This window comes from Heliangelus exortis, chromosome 16, assembly GCF_036169615.1.
Source record: "Heliangelus exortis chromosome 16, bHelExo1.hap1, whole genome shotgun sequence".
NCBI lineage: Eukaryota > Metazoa > Chordata > Aves > Apodiformes > Trochilidae > Heliangelus > Heliangelus exortis.
This window is the reverse complement of record NC_092437.1, coordinates 14762524-14781950: the sequence shown is the minus strand read 5'-3', so window position 1 is coordinate 14781950 and position 19427 is coordinate 14762524. Positions and strand designations below refer to the sequence as shown.

Genomic DNA, 19427 nt, shown 5'->3' with positions numbered 1-19427 from the left:
CAGAACACTGTACCAAGCTTCCCAAAGAGGTCGTGGACTCCTCTGGAGTCATTCAAAACCCACCTGGATGTGATCCTGTGCCACCTGCTCCAGGTCAGCCAGCTTTAGCAAGGGGGTTGGACTAGACCTCCAGAGGGCCCTCCCAAACCTGACCCTTCTAGTGTCAGCTCAGTCAGGTAACTAAAACCCCTCCATCACTGTGCTGTGTACAGACATCTAAAGCACTTCTACGAATGTCTTTGAAAAGCAAAACCAAACTTTTCTTCTTATTTCATTCAAACTTGAATAAATGTATTTTGGCCATCAGAAAATACCATACTTGCAGTCAAAAGCTGATCAAACATTTCAACATCTACAACCTAAACCCGTTCTAATTCCAAGTTATCCCCCAGACATGGGAGAGACCTTTGAAGTTTTATCACAGTAAATACATATTGTATAGCATTAGATAATTAGGTCTATTGAATATAAGAACACAGAAGACAGATTTAGCTCCCAGGAGTTAGTAATTTCACTATTTTAATATGCTCTAACTGCATAAGAGGCATTCACAGGATTGATGTAAATTTTCGGAACTTATTTACATGGCATGAAAAATAAATTGCCAAAATTAATTTTTTATTATTCCCCCCCATTTTTACTCATTAATTAAATGCATTTTCTCTTTACCCATGTAGCTCTGCTCCTTGGAGCTTCCCAGAACAAGCTCTTTCAGTCTGGCTTACTGCCCATCCTGCATCATCTGAAGGACCTTTTCTAAAGTATCTGTGTCATTACTTCAAGACCATCACAACTCCTGTGCTGCTGTCACTTCCATCACTTCCAGCCTGTGAACTGCCTGTCAAGCAGAAAACATCCTTATGTGTGTCAAGCTGAATTCTAGGCCCCTTCTCAGGCAGCTGGCCAGAAGAGGAGAGGCAACTCAAATCAACACAGTTAAAACCAGTAACAAATACAGAGCAATTCACAAAGAAGTCAGGATGCAATTTCATTATTCATTTAATGGAATTTTGGGTTGCTGCCAGAAGGGAGGCTCCTGTCCTCCCTCTCTATGCCAGACAGAAATTCCTTCCTCTCTTTCCCTTGCATCAGGTCAATGATTCCACAGTGGTGTGACAAATCAGATCTGCTTGCTGCCTCCTCAATTGTTATTTCCAGAACTGCTTTTCACTTGGACCTGTGAACTAACTGAGGAAAAGCTCCTTGTGTACCACTTTTTTTCTAAATCTGTCAAGTATAAAGACCTTGACTTGAGATTTGATTGTAAGAAACAGGGTTGATTTTTTTTTTTTTCAGTTGAATCACAGAGTGGATAAAGCACATGTCCATGACACTGCCAGATGACACGCAGGGGCCTGCACTCAACTTCAAGATATGCCAAATCTAATCAATTTAGATAAAGTGTATACAGAATATAAAACAGAACTCGGTCTGCTAATCTGAGTTCTCTTGTTATAGGGTATTATTTCAGCATACACAGCCCCTGAAAAAGAACATTATACCTTCCAGCTCTCTTCTTCCTGCTCCTCCACCGCCTTGCAGCTGTGACCCAAACCCTGCCTTAGGCAGCGTCTGCTGCCTGACAGCAACGTGAGCAGATTTAATGCTGCCTTTTGCCAGGCTCACTTTCTGCTCTTGTGGTGAGCTGGGTGAGTCTATCAGACAGACAGCCACCCGAACACCAGGACCTGCTCACGTACTAACAACCAGACAGAAGGTCTGGAGTCACCTCCACATCCTGCAGGCTAAGTTGAGGAGCGTGTACAACATAAAGAGCTGGCAAATACAGAAATAAAGCAGTTAACTCACTACAGCCTTCACTGTACTCCCTGGACCTGAGTAACCAGGGCTAGGAACCAACATCCACTACGTATCAGCAGGGGCATTCATGCCACGAGTTTGAGATGTGCAGAAGCTCTTTGATAAAACAGATCATACTTTCTTATTTCAGAGAGGGTGGAAATACAGGATGCAGCAACTGAGCACGCCTTGTTCCAGCCACTGTGAGCAGCCTCCCTTGTGAGTACTGGAAGCAGTTTGTAAACACCTGCATGAACACCACAGAGACAGGATGGAAAATGCCAACAAATGCTTCAGCAGCAAACCCAGCCTGCTCAGCCTGCCCGAGGCTGTCAGCTCCCTGCAAATAGGTACTGAGACCTCAACCCCACACTGGGATGTCCTTGTGCCAGGCCCTGGCCCCTTCCCTCAAGTGGCACTGGGCACACAAGGGTTCCAAGGGACCTGTTTCTCAGAATGAAACTGGAGCAGGGCTCCTTACAGATGCTCCCTTCAGATGTATTATCCCATGGAATGATCCTTTGAAGGACCTGTTTTTCAGTAGAAAACTCAATATTAACTAGGCTAAATTCAGCAGTATGATAGAAAGCCAGCAAATCTGGCTCACATACCATCCATTTCAAGCAAAAAAAAAAAAAAAAAAGAGATCACTTGTCAAAACAAAATATAAAATAGAGAAAGCAACAGAAAGAACGACACCTACAAGGACCCTGGAAACTGTTAAAAATACTGTATGGGAAGCCCAGGTAATCTCTATGCCACTATGAAAGGATAAAGACAGTCACCTCATACACAAACCCTGCAGGAAAATCCTGGGAATGGCTGGAATTTAAAAAGAACTGGGAACTTTGTCCAGATGAGCAAAACAGAAAATCCCATAAAGAACAGCAACCAAATGCAAATGAGAAGCTAAGAGGACTTAAAGAATATGAATACTCCCTTGGCAAAGGATGCTGAAGCTGCCAGTCTGCATTACTTGTTTGCTTGCTGTGTTACTCAGCCATGTCAGAGTGAGGACCCAGCCACAGAGTGGATGAGGCCACCCCATGGGCAAGGGGCACTGCAGAGTGGCAGAGCCATCACTGGCACTCAACAAACACTTGGCATCAGCCATCCCTCCCAAAGCTGACAGGGAGATCCCAAACCAGCACGTTTTGGGGTGCAGACACAGCTTCCACACAAGCATGAGGTGGTTTAGTATGTGTGAAAATGGAAAGGTAAAACTCATCAAGGAGTTTAATTTAAAACCACGTTATATTCTTGTACAATAAATTCATTGGTAAAACTTGGGGATGGCAGAAGTTTTTCCTAAGGTTTGCTCTCTGCTGTTTTAGTGAGTTGAAGCAGCTCACCCCCTGATCACAGGAGCAATGGAGCCAGCATAAAGATGAAAAAAACAAGACAGAGGAGAGAGAGACCCAAGCCTCTAAACAGGGGGGGGGAGGGGAAAGTCTTGATTACAATATAATTATTTCCTGATTTCATTTCCTAGAAATGAGCACGAGACTAGAACATACCACACAAAGGTGAAAGTGAAGGATAAAGCTACATGGATGACTACACCAAAGCCTAAAACTAAGTAAACTAAGTCCTCAACTGAGCAGTACTCTGAGGGTTTCTCAGAAGTCTGGTCACAGCCTCTTCTGCAGGTGAGGAGGGCCTGACAGACACTGCAAGGTTTCCATTTGCAGGATCTGAACGTCATCATAGAACAGCACTGGCAGGAAGGGATCTCTGGAGGTCATCCAGCACAGCCTCCTACTCCGAGCAGGATTAATTGCAAACCTGGATCCAGTTGCTCAGGGCCTTACAGACTTGAAAATCTCTAAGGAAGTGAATTCCAGCTTTGCACACAGAGTAATGCAAAAATTCTTTCCTTCAATCCTATGGGAATCTCCCTTGCTGCTAGAGGAAGATGTGCAGACAATGTGATTTTTAACCTGAAACTATCAGAAACTAGAATAAAAAGAAAAAAAAGCCCAAAGTAGTGCCTGTTACAGCCAGGCATCAGCACCACTGAAGTATTCTCTTTCTAAAACTATTTAATAATGAATATGGAATCAAGTCACATACTTCACATTAAAGGCGTAGATGGAGCTGAAATTCTCCTCCTGGTAGATTTTTCACAGCAGATGTTAATATGTATGTCAAAACAGTGTTAATATTAAATTGATCCCTGCCCCTGAAAAATATTCAGTGCTTTCTAGAATAAGAACACCCTGAAGAGCTGCACAGGACCTGTGGAGTGTGAGATCCAGTCTGCTACAGCTCCAGAGTGAAGGGCCAGGGAGCAGCAGAACCCCAGCCAGCCCTCCTCCTCTCTGCTCCTACAGCTGCCCAGAATTCAAGGAGCCTCAGTCTCCCTCAGGACCTGCAGGAGTTTCTTCCCCATGGACTGCAGTGCTGCTGTGCTTTCACACACAGAGGTTATTTATATTCTCAGGCTTCGTGCTGCAGAAAAACTGGTAAGGCAACCTTCTCTCCTTCCCTGATAGATACAGAAATTATGAACATCTTTACCTGTTACACACAAAATATTCCTTCATCCCAACAGGACAAAACAAAAAAAATAGTACTCAGTATAAAGTAACACACTCTGGAGGCTAAATCAAACACTAACTCTTTCAAAAGCTCTGAGCAGCCACAACTTTTCAGAAGTTAATGTGTGTTTTCCAGAGAAGGGCCTTCCCAGTGCAAGGTCCTTGGAACAAGGCAAGTGTTAAAACACCAGCCCTAACCTTACAAGTCTGTTGATAATGCCCTCTCTAAAGAGAGGCTGGCTTGCCAACACTCACCTGGAGAGGAATTATCAAATGTTTTCAATTGGTTTTAGTATTTCCTTCCTGTAACATTACATCCACATTTCTTCCATACTCACATTTAAGCAGAATTTAAAGACACTGCTGACTAAGTCACCTCCAAAAAAATGAGCACCCTAGTTAGTTCTGGATTGACACTATTCTCCCCAATATTCCTTTTTTACCCTCCTTCTCCAAGCTTCATTTCTTTTTGGAAAACAGCAGATATATTTCCCTACCCCATGTCTACTACTGCACTACTAGAGCCATGAATTCTAAAGATATTAAAAATGTTTGGAAGAAGGGTAAGTCACACAATAAAATATAATTAGGACAGTATTAGTCAGCTGAGTTGTGGTACTAAGAGGTGCCAAACCCAATTGTCAAGAATATCATATTAGTTTTAGCCACTATCACAGAACCAAAATGTAGATTCTTTCTTCAGCCTCCTCCACAGCAATTTAAGGTAATAATTGGCCTGAGAGCACCCACAGAGCATAACACAATTAGTTAACTGTTAAGCCCCAGTAATCCAATAAGTCTGGATCATACTTCATACTTTGAAAGTAAAATGATGATAACTCTCCTTACCACAGGACACTCCCTCACCACCTCAAGAGCCTCCTGGCTCAGCCTGGGGCACAGCACCCCCTGCCCAGCACTGAGGTGTCCCCAGGCACACTCAGCCCCTCCTGGGGAGCCAGGACCCCCAGAGCCCCTGCTCAGGCTGCAGCTCCACACACCTCACAGCACTTAAAACAGAGGGGTCACCACGAGCAGACCCCATAACTCCTCTCCCTCCTCTTTCAGCCTTCAAATAGCTCAAAGATTTGCAGGTTGAGGTAATATCCTTTAATTAACTAGCTGGAACTAATGACAAGCTATTTCTATGGCTAGAAACCCTTCTCAAGGTCAGGAGCAGATGTTAAACTGACATACAACTGAAACCACAGCTCACCTGAGCAGTCTGGGGGTTTAAGTGATCTCTCTCTTCACAGTCAAGTAATGTTTAACAAGCTGCTCTGAATCAGCAAGCAACTGGTTTTGTCAATGAATATGTGAACACAAGGTACCACAGGTAAGAAAACCACAAATAAATAGCACTCCTCCATTGGAACTACATCCAGTTTCCCTTCATCCAAAACCTTCTCCTTCAGTCTGTCCTTTTCTAAATCCTGTGGAGTAATCCCCAAGTAACACTGCTTGTTATTTCTGTAGTAGCTGAAGCTGGAAGAACCTACCACAATTCTAACAATATGTCACTACCCCAACTCAGACCAGAAGTCTGTATTAGCTCCTGCTATGCCACTCCTAACTGCTGGAGGTCAAATACTCCAACAACAACCCCAAAATACCAGCCACAAGGCTGGGTTGGATGTTCCTATCCCTTCTCCAACATTCAGAAGGATTTATCTTAGGAACAGAGCTCCAGAGCTAAGCTTCCAAAGTCCTGTGAACAGCGTTCTGATGAAGTGTTAACTGCAGAATAAATCAGCCTAAATGCAGGGAATTGTTCCAAGAGATTAAAACCTCAGCACCAAAGAGAAAGGAGGAGGTCCTGCTCCCACTTTATAAATATCTCCCTTTGTTCTAAGCCTGCCACTCACTACTTTCATTTGGTGGTCTCAGTCCTTTTATCAGAACAGACAGTGAATAATGGGCTCATGTATGCTCCACACTGCTAAGACTTTCCCATGCTTCAATCATATTCTCTTCAAAGATACATTTTGGAGCTTAAAGAAATTTTGAGCTATTTAACATTCTTTGCAAGAAACTCATTTCACACTTTTGATCATTCCTGTCAACCTATTCAGGATCTCTCCCAGTTTCAATGTGTCTTCAAGATCAACAACACCAGTGCTCAGGCAGCATTCACCACATGGGTGAATGACAGCAGTTTGTTTCCTAGTTTGACCATTATAATTTTTCCACAAGCATTTAATCTTCAATTTCATTCTCCAGACAACAAGATAATATTTTCATAGAACTGCCTATGACAAACTCCAAATTTCACATCTGACTCAAAAGCCAATTGAGAGCTCATCACTGTGTATACACAGTGAGCCCTGTTTTCCAGCTGTGTTACCTGAATATTGCTATTTTATCGTTCAGTACCACAGGATTTTTCTGTATTTCCTCAAAGTTAAATCTTCTATTTACTATCAGAAATACTTCAGGTTCAGTTGACAAACACTGTCATTCCTCTTCCATATATTTTTCTAACTTTGACTTCTCTGTGCTTTTGGCCTCCCCATCATTCACTGGCAATAGCTAATCCTACAGCTAGTGAAAACACTGTATAAAATAAAACTTCCTTCTGTCTGATTTACAGGTAAATTTTTATTGGGTTACCCAAGAGTCCTCACCCTCTTCAGGAATGCTGATAATTCTTTACATACCCCCTGTGCCACTCAGGCTTTCACAAAGCTTTATTACTTTCCTTTGTCTTCCAAGTGACTTCTTTCCAGGGTGCAAAGTGCTTCACTGTCTAAATTCCTTCTCCTCTTTCCTCTCATCCAGGCTTTGCTCTCTCCTCAATCTCTCTCTCTTTTCTAGTTATCTTATACTCAAAGAATGTGCCAGAATAATTATGCTGGTAACCAGCTCCAGTGTAGACTGTGGCTAAGATTTTACTGCTCTATAGAGCCATTTTTCATGCTTTCTCAGGGAGATGTATCAGTTTCTGTCCAGAAATGTGCTTAATGCTGCCACACACCTTCACAGCTGGGCAGGCAACATAATGCCCTGCTTTCCCCACCACTCTCAGAACTGGAAACTGTTAAAAATAATTTTTTTTTATATAATTTTTAACCTAAGTTGCTTCCCCTTGACCTCAGGCTGACCTTTTAGGTACATTTTCTGCATTTGTGTGCAAGCTACAGTAGTTAGTGCCTGGCAGCTGTAAAGAGTGAAGTGTCCATCCAGTGCAGCAGTGGGGAAGTCCATGCTCCTCTGCTTGTTCAAGAGCTCCAATTAGAAGGACTCAGTGGGAATCATTACAGGCTCAGACATTTGTTTCTTTTCTAAACACTGTGTTGATTTGGTTTGTTTCCATAGTTCATCCTAATCAGTTTCATTCATCTGTTCCAGCCTCCTGTCTAGCACAGGACAGGGAATTTCTCGATGTAATTCCTTCCCAAGCCACACATGCTGGGGTTGAGTGGTGCTGTTCCTCTTGAGATTTTTTTGAGTCAGCACTGAGTAACTTCACATTTAATGAGAGAACCAACACTTTGCACTGCAGCCCAATCCACTGGCATCTGATACACTCCTCCTGTTAAATATTCAGCTCAGGTAGAGTTTAAATGTTTTGGTTTTCCTTCAGCTGAAGCCATAATCAAGGAGGAAGAAGGGAAAGAGCTAAGAGCTCCAAGGCCACATTTTCAGCAATGACTCTGCAATCAGTCTGGAGTTAAACAGAGACTCTTCCCTCACCACTGCTGCCCTGCAGACAGATGGAAAGCCGTTTTCTACCTTTTATTACCCAATCACCAGTAATAAAACTTGTTGCTCTTCATCTGGCTCCTGCATGAGACAGCACAGCACTGCTCAGCCAAGCTCCCCACTGCCCCAGTGGTGGTGGTGAGCACTGAGCTGGGTTAATGCAGTTCCTGCAGGAAGAGGCAGCACATTTTTGAGATGTGACTGATGGGGAGTATACAGGTAAGCCAGTAAAAAAAGGATGGAACCTCCCAAGAGTTGCACAGGAACCACTGCAGTCCTCATCTCTTTGGTCAGATAAGAGAAAGAGGTCCCCATCCTGCTGCAGCTGCACTCAGGTGCTCAGAGGCACCTTTGCTCCCAGCCAACCACCTTTGCTCCCAACACTCTGCCTTTCCTGGCACATTTTACTCACACAGGTGCTTGAACCATGCTGCAGGGATGCAGAGGCCAGGGGTGTGGAACAAGTCCCTTGATTTACAGAAAGGTGAATGCCAGTCTTGAAAGCTGAGGCCCCAGGCTGTGAAAAGCAGTTTGGAGTAACTGCTGCTGGGAAGACCTGGGGTTCTCTTAAAAATGCAAAAGAAAACCTGACTCTAGTGATTTATGACAGGTTAAAAATACATCAGACTTCGCTAAAGGAAATGTTTCAAGATCAGGATTTAAACTCTGTGAGCTTTTCCTAATTGAAAGCTTCAACAATACTAAGACTGTATTTGCTTAAGCAGTTTTAGGCCAACAAGGTGACTGATGATGGCTTCTACATAAGCAATTCATTTTAATGTGGAGACAGGATAAAAATAGCAGCCTAAGTGCCATATTTGCAATCAATCCACAGCCCAGAATGACATCTGAAGGCTAGAGATCTGAGAAAACATTAATACATCACATCAAAGGAACTGAACTACAGGAAAGCAAGATACCCACATTAACAACACTTCTCAATTCAGACAATTAATGCTTGGGTTACAAATTATGCTTTCTGGTGCATTTCAATCTTCTTCCCCAACAAGCAGTCCCTACCAATCAGACAAAGCACAGAGATTCATAATCTGGAGACTGCCATAAAAGGCTGAATAGCATTTCTGCCTGAACAGTTCTTATTTTGTAAAAATCAAGTCCTGACAATATTTCTGCCTTTATGTAAAGTCTTAGATTCATGTTCATTATAGATTCATTCTCCTTTTTTTGTTTTTTTTTTCTTTTTGAGGCAGCAGAAGCTTCAAGGGCTGTTTTATTGTTAAGAAACTAGAAACTGCTCTTTATTGAAGAATAAAGCAATTAAACTCTGGGGGAGGGGGAAGCAGTTATCTTGTGAAAGGCCAAAGGAAAAACCTGCACCACCCTTTTACTACCGACAAAAACCAAATCTAATGCTCAGTGAATCACTCCATCCACCTGGGAAATCCTGTGCAACACTATTTTAAAAGCAGGTTTTTGAAGGGTGTCTTGTGTTTGGTTTTACAGCTTCAATAAAACACTTTTTAAAGGCAGGAAAAAAAAAAAAAAAAAAAAAAAAAAAAAAAAAAAAAAAAAAAGAAGAGAGAGAGAAGTTTGGTTTGGCTTTTTCCAGAGCAAAACAGCTTCTCAGGACAGATGAGAAGAGCAGCTCAGCCTCCACCCTGCAGCATCCCAGCCCACAGGGTTTCTGCTGGAAGGGCAGCAGAGCAGCACTGCCTGGCACTGGATATGAGGCTGCTGCTGGCCCCAGGAGCACCCAGCTCCTCAGCCCTTCCAGAGCACCTTCTGCTCCTCCTCACACCCCTACAGGTACCCGGCCACTCTTCACCATCAAAAGTTCAGCATCCTCCAAGAATCCTGCTCCCTTTGGGATATTACAGTTAAAAAAAAAACAAACAAAAAAACCACCAGTATGACAGACTTCTAACAAGTCTTTAAGGGTCACTGCACTGCCAAGAAAAACTGTGATCAGCAAGGAAATACCATTTTCCAACACACCTCAAAACACTGCCAAGACTGGAAGTCATTGATGTGGAACAGGCCTGGGAACCCCATCCTGAGAAACCAACTGGTGAGCTCTGCAAATTGCTTTAAAGCCATTTTTATACTGGTGAGAGTGGCAGCATACTTATAATTATAGTGGCCTAGAATTACCCTTGAAAACACTTCATTTAGGCAATTACTAGCAGACATAACAATAAAAGCCATTCCTCACAGTGTAAGCTAAATCACTATCAGAAGGGCTCGATGGTCTCATTATAGCAGTGAAGCTTCTGTCAGGCACAGGACCAGCCCGCCCGGGCACTGAAGCTGCTGCTTCCCAGATTTCAAAGGACTGCTGGAATACAAGCACAAAGGATCTATTATGCAGTTAATAATCCTCTATAACAGCAACTGTCAGGCCACCCAAAATTTGGTAATCACTGCCAACATTCCTATGCATTTGCAGAGAATTCATGAGGACAATTTGGGAGTACACATCACACAAAATGTATCATTTCTTATTCAATGAACGGGAAACAAAAAAACTCCCAAACCAAACCAGCAAAAAAACATTTGTTCAGAAGGACACAAGAAGTCTCCATCACTGTCTTGGCAGTGTTGCCTCAGGCTGCAGAAGGGCCCTGAAGACCGTATGGCCTGCTGGGTCATCTTTATTTAAAACCCAAAAATCTTCCATTCATCACCCAAAGGATACTTATTTCATAAAGGAAGAATCTGGATGCCTGGAGGAGAGAATGGTGCTTCTTATCACTGCCCTTAAACCACCTGTGCTCTCCAGCATTCCAGCACAGAAGGTCAGAACAACCTGGATACTCCCAAAGAAAATTGTGTCAGCAAAGGGCTCTGACTTCCCTGCAGGCTTGGGGTGGGATCCTGGCACACAGGACAGGGAGATGCTGCGTCCCTGTCACACGTGAAGTCCAGGACTCTGGAAGCAAGGAACACCTCCCAGCAAGAATCTCACCTCTGAGACATGTCCCCTGCTCCTCCCTTAGGGCACAGAAAAAATCAGTCAGCAATCAATCACTCCTGCAGAGCAAGCTGGCCACACATCCCTTACCCCAGCCAGTTCAGCCAGACATGCATTTATTCAAACCCAACAAATAACCCGAGCTAAAGGACAACAAAATCTGGCTTTAAGCCCCAGGAGCTGCTTTTTTAAGGAGTGCTCTCCAACTGCAAGCCTCACACTCAGCAATTGCACATAAATAACCATTTTTGGTGTAGAAACAAGGAAAAATGCCAACACTTTATATCTTCTAAGATTTTGAACGCTGCTGGAGAGATCAGAGAGAGCTTTTGTGAGCAAGGGAGATCTACAAAAGCTCTGGGTGTTTCCTGAGACCTGACTGGCAGCAGGACTTAAGACTGCTGTGGTGTTGGTAGAATTTTTTTTTTACTTTGTGATCCCCTGGAATTTAGAGTCAACTGGCAGGAGCTCCTGCTTTTCGTGGTCACCACCATGACAGAGGCCAGGAATAAACCAGCCATGAGCTCCAAGACCATCTAAAAGCAGTTACAAATGCACAAATTAAGTGTCCAAAAGGTGACAAAGACCTGGGTACCATTCAGCTGATGCTGTGGTTCTGCTCAGGGTGGTGAAAAAATGTTTTTAAACCTTCATTCCCTTATGGCAAGGCCCCATGTACAGCAAAGTTGCTGGAATGGGTTAGGAATGAGTCACTACAGCACACAGCCCATAGCTTCACTTTTTTTTAAATTTGTGACTGAAAATATAACTAAATTAAAAATTACAACTCTCCAAAACCCCAAATTGCTTTAACGTTTTCTTGGAGGCAGAGCTGATCTGAACTTTAAACTTGAAAAGAGTAGATGTAGATTAGATATAAGGAAGAAGTTCTTCACCATGAAGGTAGTAAGATACTGGACTGGGTTGCCTGGGCAGGTTGTTGATGCCCCATCCCTGGAAGTGTTCCAGGCCAGGTTGGATGAAGCCTTGTGCAGCCTGGGCTGGTGGGAGGTGTCCCTGCACATGGAGGGGAGTTGGATCTTGATGATCTTTAAGGTCTCTTCCAACCCAAACCATTCTGTGATTCTATTTCCTAATTCCATCCCTTTTTGCAATTTAGACATTGGTGCTGAAATCCCCAATAACTGAAAATTAGCAGCTGACAGTCCTGGATTACTCTATGCTGACTCCTCTGTCATAATCATTCAAATTACAGGACAGAGCAGTATGAATGAGCAGGGTACCAAACACAACACAGTGATAAATGCAGTGTTTGGTAGCACAGCCAGGGAGACAACACCCACAGACTGAGGGGTGAGCACAAGGTCCCACACCAAGGAGTCATCTTGACAAAACAATCTTCTAAGCAACTCCTCCCTCCTTTTGGTTCTTCCAACACCATAACAGCAGCTACAGCACTTGTTTTAAATGGCTGTTCTACTGAGTAAAATGCTGAAGAATCATTCACCAGCCAGGAGACCTGATGGTCCCACAGATGAGCTCCCAGCTCCAAGGTATTCCCAGATTTCCCCCACACAGATCTCAGGGTGGCACTGCCATGTTCCCCACTGCTGGGACACACCTGAGAGGCCCCTGGCTGCCAGGGGACCCTGGAATACCTGCTGGGTGCTCCATCAGTTTACTGCTAGAGGTGACCACATCCAGTATGGGCACACAGGCTCTCATACAGCAACCCAGACTGGGTGATGTGGAAGAGACCCCAAAGCTCCCCCAGTGCCACCCCTGCCATGGTCAGGGACACCTCCCCCAGCCCAGGGTGCTCCAAGCCCCATCCAACCTGGGCTGGGACACTGCCAGGGATGGGGCAGCCACAGCTTCTCTGGGAAACCTGGAACAGAGTCTCACCAATAGTTTTTTGGGTCGTTTTGTTTCTGTTTTTTTAAATAAAAATTGTTTCCAGTTAACCACTTATCTTAAAAATATCAGGAAAATATGATTTTGTTCTGTGGCTGAGCTAATCCATGTGCAGATTTTAACCAAGCCTCATGCCTTTCTCTCTCTCAACCCCTGGATAAAGCTCAAAAATAATCTTCCCTGGCTTTGCTGGGGACCATGAGGAATGTATTTGGTAACCTTTACATCCAAGCTGAAGGAAAAAAGAAGTTGGATTTGTAACAAGGACCATTTCTTTAATGAAAACCAGGTCAGAATCAACTACATGAGCAAAGCAACAAAGGCAGAGTGCTACACAATGGTTAAAAATGCCTCTGTCAAGCAGTGAGTATGGATGAGTCTGTGCCTGCCAGACCTGCCCAGCACTGCCACACCAACTCTTCAGCCACTCCAGAGACAAACCATGCAACACCTCACCTGGCAGCACAGAAAAGCAGCCTCAAACCACTCCCCAGGCCCCCAGCTTCTGACAGCTACAAAGTAAATCACAAAACCACACAGAAGCCCCTCTTTACTGGGAGGAAATAAACCATCCCAAGACGTGCCACCATGTATTTACACAAATCAAGTTCTTCCTTTTCCCTATGCAAAAGCAGAAACACCTACATAAACTGGGAAAAAAAAAAAAAATAAACCAAGCCCAGACCTTGTTGGCTAAGCAAAACATTTCATATCTACCACAGCCAAAAGAAAGTGTTGAAGCCAGAAGCATCTAATTTCAGTTTCCACACAAAGACAATCCAAAACCTCCTCAGCAGAAAACTGTTTTGCATGACAGCACAACTGCTGAATTTTCAAGAACATACCTGAAAAGCCTATTTAGTGAAGACTTCATTAAAGATCTGTATCATTTGTACACAAATCCCAAATAATTTTAGTATTTGCAAAACGCCACAAAGGCACCAGTAGCAAAATCTGTGAATTTCCAGTTATGTGGTTTTGAAATATTTATGATGCAATTGTTCCTAAGAAATTCCAGCAAAGGATACAGAAGATAAAAGGTGATACCAGATGCCTATGAAGCTACAGAAATGCACTAAACCTCCCTCCTTGATCACTGTCTTTGCAGAGGAAACTCCCTAGGCAGGCTGCTTTTCTGCCTCAGCACAGTGAAAACGTCCAAGAAGTGGTGACAAAATCGATGGCTTGGTACCTGGGTGTGATTCATACAGCAAGTCAGACTCATCTCACTACAGCATCAAATTCATGCCAATTTGAAATCAAAAGTGCAGAGGCACTGACACAGCCTTCAGTGGGGACTACAGCTGAGCCAGGAAGGTCATGGTTTCAATCAGGAGCAAGCACAAAAAACGTGCACTTATCCAGCTGAATTGCTTCTAATTAAATCCACACATTTGTCTACTATCAGTGCAGCAACACTGAACCAGCATGCATTTATTTCTTGGGTTCATTTCCAGCCAGATCTGTTCCCCCAGGGCAGCAGGAGTGCTGAGGGGAGCAGGGGTGAGGGTTGTGAGGATGGGCAGAACCTGACCTGGGGTGTATAGCCCAGGAAAAAAAACAAAACCCACTGCAATGTAAGGTTCAGAGCACTCTGGAACCTGGAGAGCTCTGCAGCTGAGGGGTAAATGTGAGAGCAGCACCTGGACTCCAGAAAGCAGAGGCCAGGGGCAGGCAGGACTGGTCTGCTTTCAGAGGAGGCTGCTGGGAGCCTTTTGCTGCACTCTGCCACACACAGCATCCATGAACTCTCTGGAAAAGGGGCCAAGGGGTGGAATGAAGTCTCCAGAGGATATAACCTATTCTGACAGCAAGGGGAAGAGCTGACTGGACTGAAGACCTGCAGAAAAACCTTATGAGACTGGGTATACAGGAAATAAAGTAACAGATGAAATTCTGTGCAAACAAAGTAGCAGTCCAGAGGAAAATTATCCTGATTTCACATAGAGAGTGATGTGCTCCAAAACTGATCATTAACATTCAGGAACTCTTGCTGGAGTCATGGCAGACTGATAAAAGCATCAGCTAACACTTATAATATATATATATATAAAAACAACCCTAACATTTGGAAATTATTAGTAATTAATCCACTCTGTAAAGCTGTAGAATATCTGCATCTTAAATCCCAGAGGCCGTGCCTGTTCCTTTATTTCAGGAGGACATAAGGGAACAGGAAAATATTTGTAAAGAGGAAACAAGGTCTGAAAAGATAAATAATGAGGGATAATCAATTAGGCTAGGGGTGTTCTGCCTGGAAACAGAGATTACTGCAGTGACATATGACAGAAGCCTATGAAATCATCAGTTGCATGAAGAATGTAAGCAGCTGAGTTGTTGACTGTTTCCAAACAATACAAAAGCTGAGAGGCAGAAAATGAAGCCAGCAGCTGTCAGGTTCAAAAGAAAACAAGGAGAGGCTGCTAGCACCTACCACATCCTGTGGGGTCTGCTCAGGATGTGCCTGTGCCAGGCATCTGAATGGACTGGAGACACAGGCACGCTCACAGAAGAAAAACACATTAACTATTAACAGAATAAATGCAAACATCTACCTCCTGACACCCTACAGCTGATGAGAGACAAGCAGGCTGTCAGACAAAGGTTTATATAATTTGGCCTCACCTTACACTCTTCTCTTATTGGTCCCTGCCAGGCCAGAACAGCAGACTGGATGTTTCCACCTGATTCTACAGCTCTTCTCACACTGCAAAACTCCATTACACCTCTGGCATTCCTCAGCCCTTCTGTGAACTCCTTACCTGGCAAAAGTTGATCTTCTGGGGAGATGGGGACACAGAGGGGTTGTGCCCTGCTTGTTTATCAAACTGAGCTGCTTCAGGAAAACATGCAGTGAATGCTGGAGGAGGTACAAGATGGAGCAAATAAAGATCAGCCCCTTTGCATGCCAGCTGGGCATTAGATCAGTTTAGGATGTACCCCACAGCTTCACCACCAAAATACAGATTAAAAGAAGGCAGCAGATTGCCTATATCCTCTGTTCAAACACATAGGGAAGAGACACAATTCCAGCTCTTGTAGAAAAAAAAAAAAACAGGCTAGTTTCACATTTTTAATCCATCTGGTAATTCAGTCTGGTTTATACAAGATGGAATTGTAAAGGTTACTTTAAAATTAAATACTGCATTTACAACCCTTACTATATTTATATTCTGTAAAGTGAGGAACACCCCTTTGGTGGACTAAACCTGTTGTAAATAGAGAGAGGCATCCAAACCTGGGAGGGAAAACAGAGGAAAACAAAGCTATTCCTCCCTGTGCTTCCCACAGCATCGATTTCATTACTACATTAAAGGGTCTCCAGCAGTCAGAGAAGCCAAGGAGGGATGACCAGGCAGAAAAAGGTGAATAATCAATATATTAGTATAAAAATTCAGCAAGTCTGATTTACAATTCAGAATTTAAGAGAACAGAAGAGCAAGTGAGGTTATTAAAATCTCTCCTCAACTCTGATCTGCACAGCAGAGGGCACAGTCACCCAGCCAGTCCTGTGTCAGGACCAAATTACAACTGCTTTGCTTAATCACTGACCTGATCAAGCCAGAACACTGAGAATTTCCAGGGAAAAGTGATACAGAATTCTATAATTCAGTCATATGAAAATGAGATTACCAAGATACATCAAGACACACACCAGAAACATTTTCTTTAACAAAATACTTTGTTCTCCTTTAACTGCTGTGGATTAAGCCAGGCTGTAATAATTATGGAAACAAATACCCTTAGCCAGTGCTGCACAACTGTCCAACATGAGGTTTAAGAGTCACAAGCAGCAGAGCCATATTTAATCATACCCAAGATACAGCTGACAGAAGATGAGCACAAGATAAACCCTGATAATGGAGAGCTCTGGTGTCAGCACTGCCTACAGAAATAGAACTCACTGAGTGCTTGGCTTTACCTTTTTCCAGGAAGCAAAAGTAGTGGCAGCCCAGCTGAGCTATCAGCTGTGAGAATGACAGCTAAATAATTAAATAATTAAAATAATTACTTCTAGAATTTAAATAATTAAAAATTCAAAATAATAATTAAAATTCAACCCCAAAATTGAGGTGATTTACTTTCTCTTTTTTTATTTTTGGTGCTTAGACCAGGTTATCACCATAACTTTGCAGATTCTTAATGAAAATGCCATTCCTATGTTACTTATAATCTTGAGCATGCAACACAGCAATGTTTAGGAAAACTGTCCTAGAAGTATCTGTAAGAATATCTACTGTACCTTTAAAGGACCAAAATAAACATCATACTTAATAAAGCTTCTGAAATCTAAAGGTATCCCTACACTTCTGCATTCCAATGAGTAACATTCAGGATGTATAACCAGTGTGAAACAGGAGCTGCAAAAAGAAGCACTGGAGGATTTCTGAAGGTGATCTGAGATGAGGATACAGCAAATTAAACAGGTTTCCTAATTTCAATTGATTTTTAATGTTAGATACAAAACGAGTAGCTAGGAATGTAATTACAGTCCCCAGTAATGCTGCATCCAATGGTTGTTTAATTTTCATTTTAGAACATTTCCAGCTTATTATAAGCCAAGTATAGCCCCACTAACTTTCTGTCCTCAGTTTACATGCCTCGTGTGCCACACACAAGCTTCAGACTGTCAAACAAATCAATGAAATTGCAACATTCATTGCTAATCCTGAGCCCTCTCTATAATCTTAGTCTAATGGCCAATAAACCAAATTAATCCTGGTGACTGCCTTGCTTCGTGAGGACTCTACCCCCAGTTCAGTAAGAGACACACCTGGTAAGCTCTGCTCCCATCATCCATGTAAATTATTGGGCCAGAGCAGCTCCAAGCTGATCTTAAACTCAGCTCTTAGACTTCACACTACCTTTTGATTTTTACCATAGACCAATACACGGGGGCTAAACACAGCCTGCAGGCTCCAGGATCTGGAACACTATTGTCACCCTGTTTTTATAGAAAAGGAAACAGGAGCTTAAATAAATGAGCCTCCGAGTTCTCCTGTCTGAACACAGCAGACTCATGAACACACCTGAACAGCCAAGCAGAAGATTTTTCTCCCTGTTTTCTAATCACCTCAGTATTCAGGCATAAAAAATCTTTTGGGGTCCCCTGATGCATCCCCTGACACAAACCAAACCTTCCCACCAGAGCAAACACGCGTGTGCCCCAGGTTCTGCTACAAACTTTGCCCACAATCCACTCACTGTGTCACAGCTCCACCGGTTCCACACCCCTTGGGCCCGAGAGGAACCAAAACACGGACCCGACCCCAGCTCTGGGCTGGAAACACAGATCCTGCTGCTCAGCCCGTGCTCCCCACGTCTCCTGGGAAGCCCCACGCAGCCTCATGAGGCTCCTACCGCATCTTCACCCCAGACTCCACAGTGAGGATTTTTAAGGGAGCAGAAGCACCTGACTGTGCTACAATGTTTTTAATTACTCCCAGGGTCTTGGATTAAACACAAAAGAGACGGCCCTAGACCAGAAGTGATGATGCAAGTCTGAATTCAAGAAAAACACCCAGGTTCTCTGGTCCAAAGTGTATAAAGCAACCGAGAATTCCGAGATCTGAATACCAGGAAGAAAAGCGACAGACGAGGGCATTGCAGAGAGCCCGGAGCGCTCCGCTCCGCTATTTACACGTAAAAAAAAAAAAGATCTTCGCAATAAAACCAGGTGAGGTTTGGAGGCGTTTCTCTTTTTCCCCAAGGAAGCCCGCTATGACGAGGGATTATTTCCCAGCCCAGCTCCGTGCCGGAGCGGTTCCTTCCCCCGCTGCCTCACAACGGCGGGAGCGGAGCGGAGGGGAGCGGAGCCCTCCCTCAGGGGCGGCCTCTGCGAGGGGGACGCGGGAGACAGCGACCGCCCGGGCCCCTGCGGGCTGCGGCCGCCTCGGGAGACCCTCCCGGGGAACCCCTCCCGCCCATGCTCAGGAAACCGCTGCCCGGGGACGCCCCGAGGTCGGGGAGCGGCAGCAGCGGCCGCGGGGCTCGGCGGGACACACGGTGCCCACCGCACGCCGCTGACCCCGGCCCGCCCGCCCGCCGCTGCCTCACCGGCTCCCGCGGAGCCGCCAGCGCGGCACCTGCTGCCGACCCCGGGCCAAGCGCCGCGGAGCCCCGGCTGCGGTCGGTACCCGCGGAGGACGCGCGGGGTCGGCGCCCGGGTTCCCGCAGCCGCGGGCGGGCGTGCGGCGGAGCTCACCTGGACGGCAGGTACCTCAGCAGCTGCGGCCGCCGCGGCATGGGGGGGCGCTCTGCGCCTGCGCGCTGCGCCGCCAGCACCGCGCCTGCGCCGGGCGCTTCGGGGGGGTCGGGACTACAACCGAGATGGCGGCGGGGCGGGGCCGTCTCCCGGGTGGGTCCTCTGGCGCCGCCTCGCGGCCGGAGGGCGGCACCGCGGGAGGTACCGGAACAGCCCCCCAGGGCACCGCGGCCGCGGCTGCTGAGAGACCCCCGGGAGAACCCCGGGAGACCCCCGCGGGGCCACCGCCCTCACCCGGACCCTGACCGTCCCCACCCGGACCCTGACCGCCCTCACCCGGACCCTGACCGCCCTCACCCGGACCCTGACCGCC

The 19427-nt window shown here is 45.0% G+C and overlaps 1 protein-coding gene across 3 annotated transcripts in view; it reads right to left on the bottom strand.

Annotated features, from left to right (window-relative positions):
* Positions 1 to 19153, bottom strand: part of NDRG3 (NDRG family member 3) — a 60284-nt gene extending 41131 nt beyond the window's left edge. For 2 of the 3 annotated variants that reach the window (XM_071759435.1, XM_071759436.1), the window contains exon 1: positions 19055 to 19153. The gene's annotated coding sequence lies outside the window, so the exon portion shown is untranslated. Of the gene's footprint in view, positions 1 to 15611; positions 15710 to 19054 lie in introns of those variants that run through there. The other variant, XM_071759437.1, reaches the window with a different exon arrangement.
* Between the last annotated feature and the right edge of the window lie 274 nt (positions 19154 to 19427).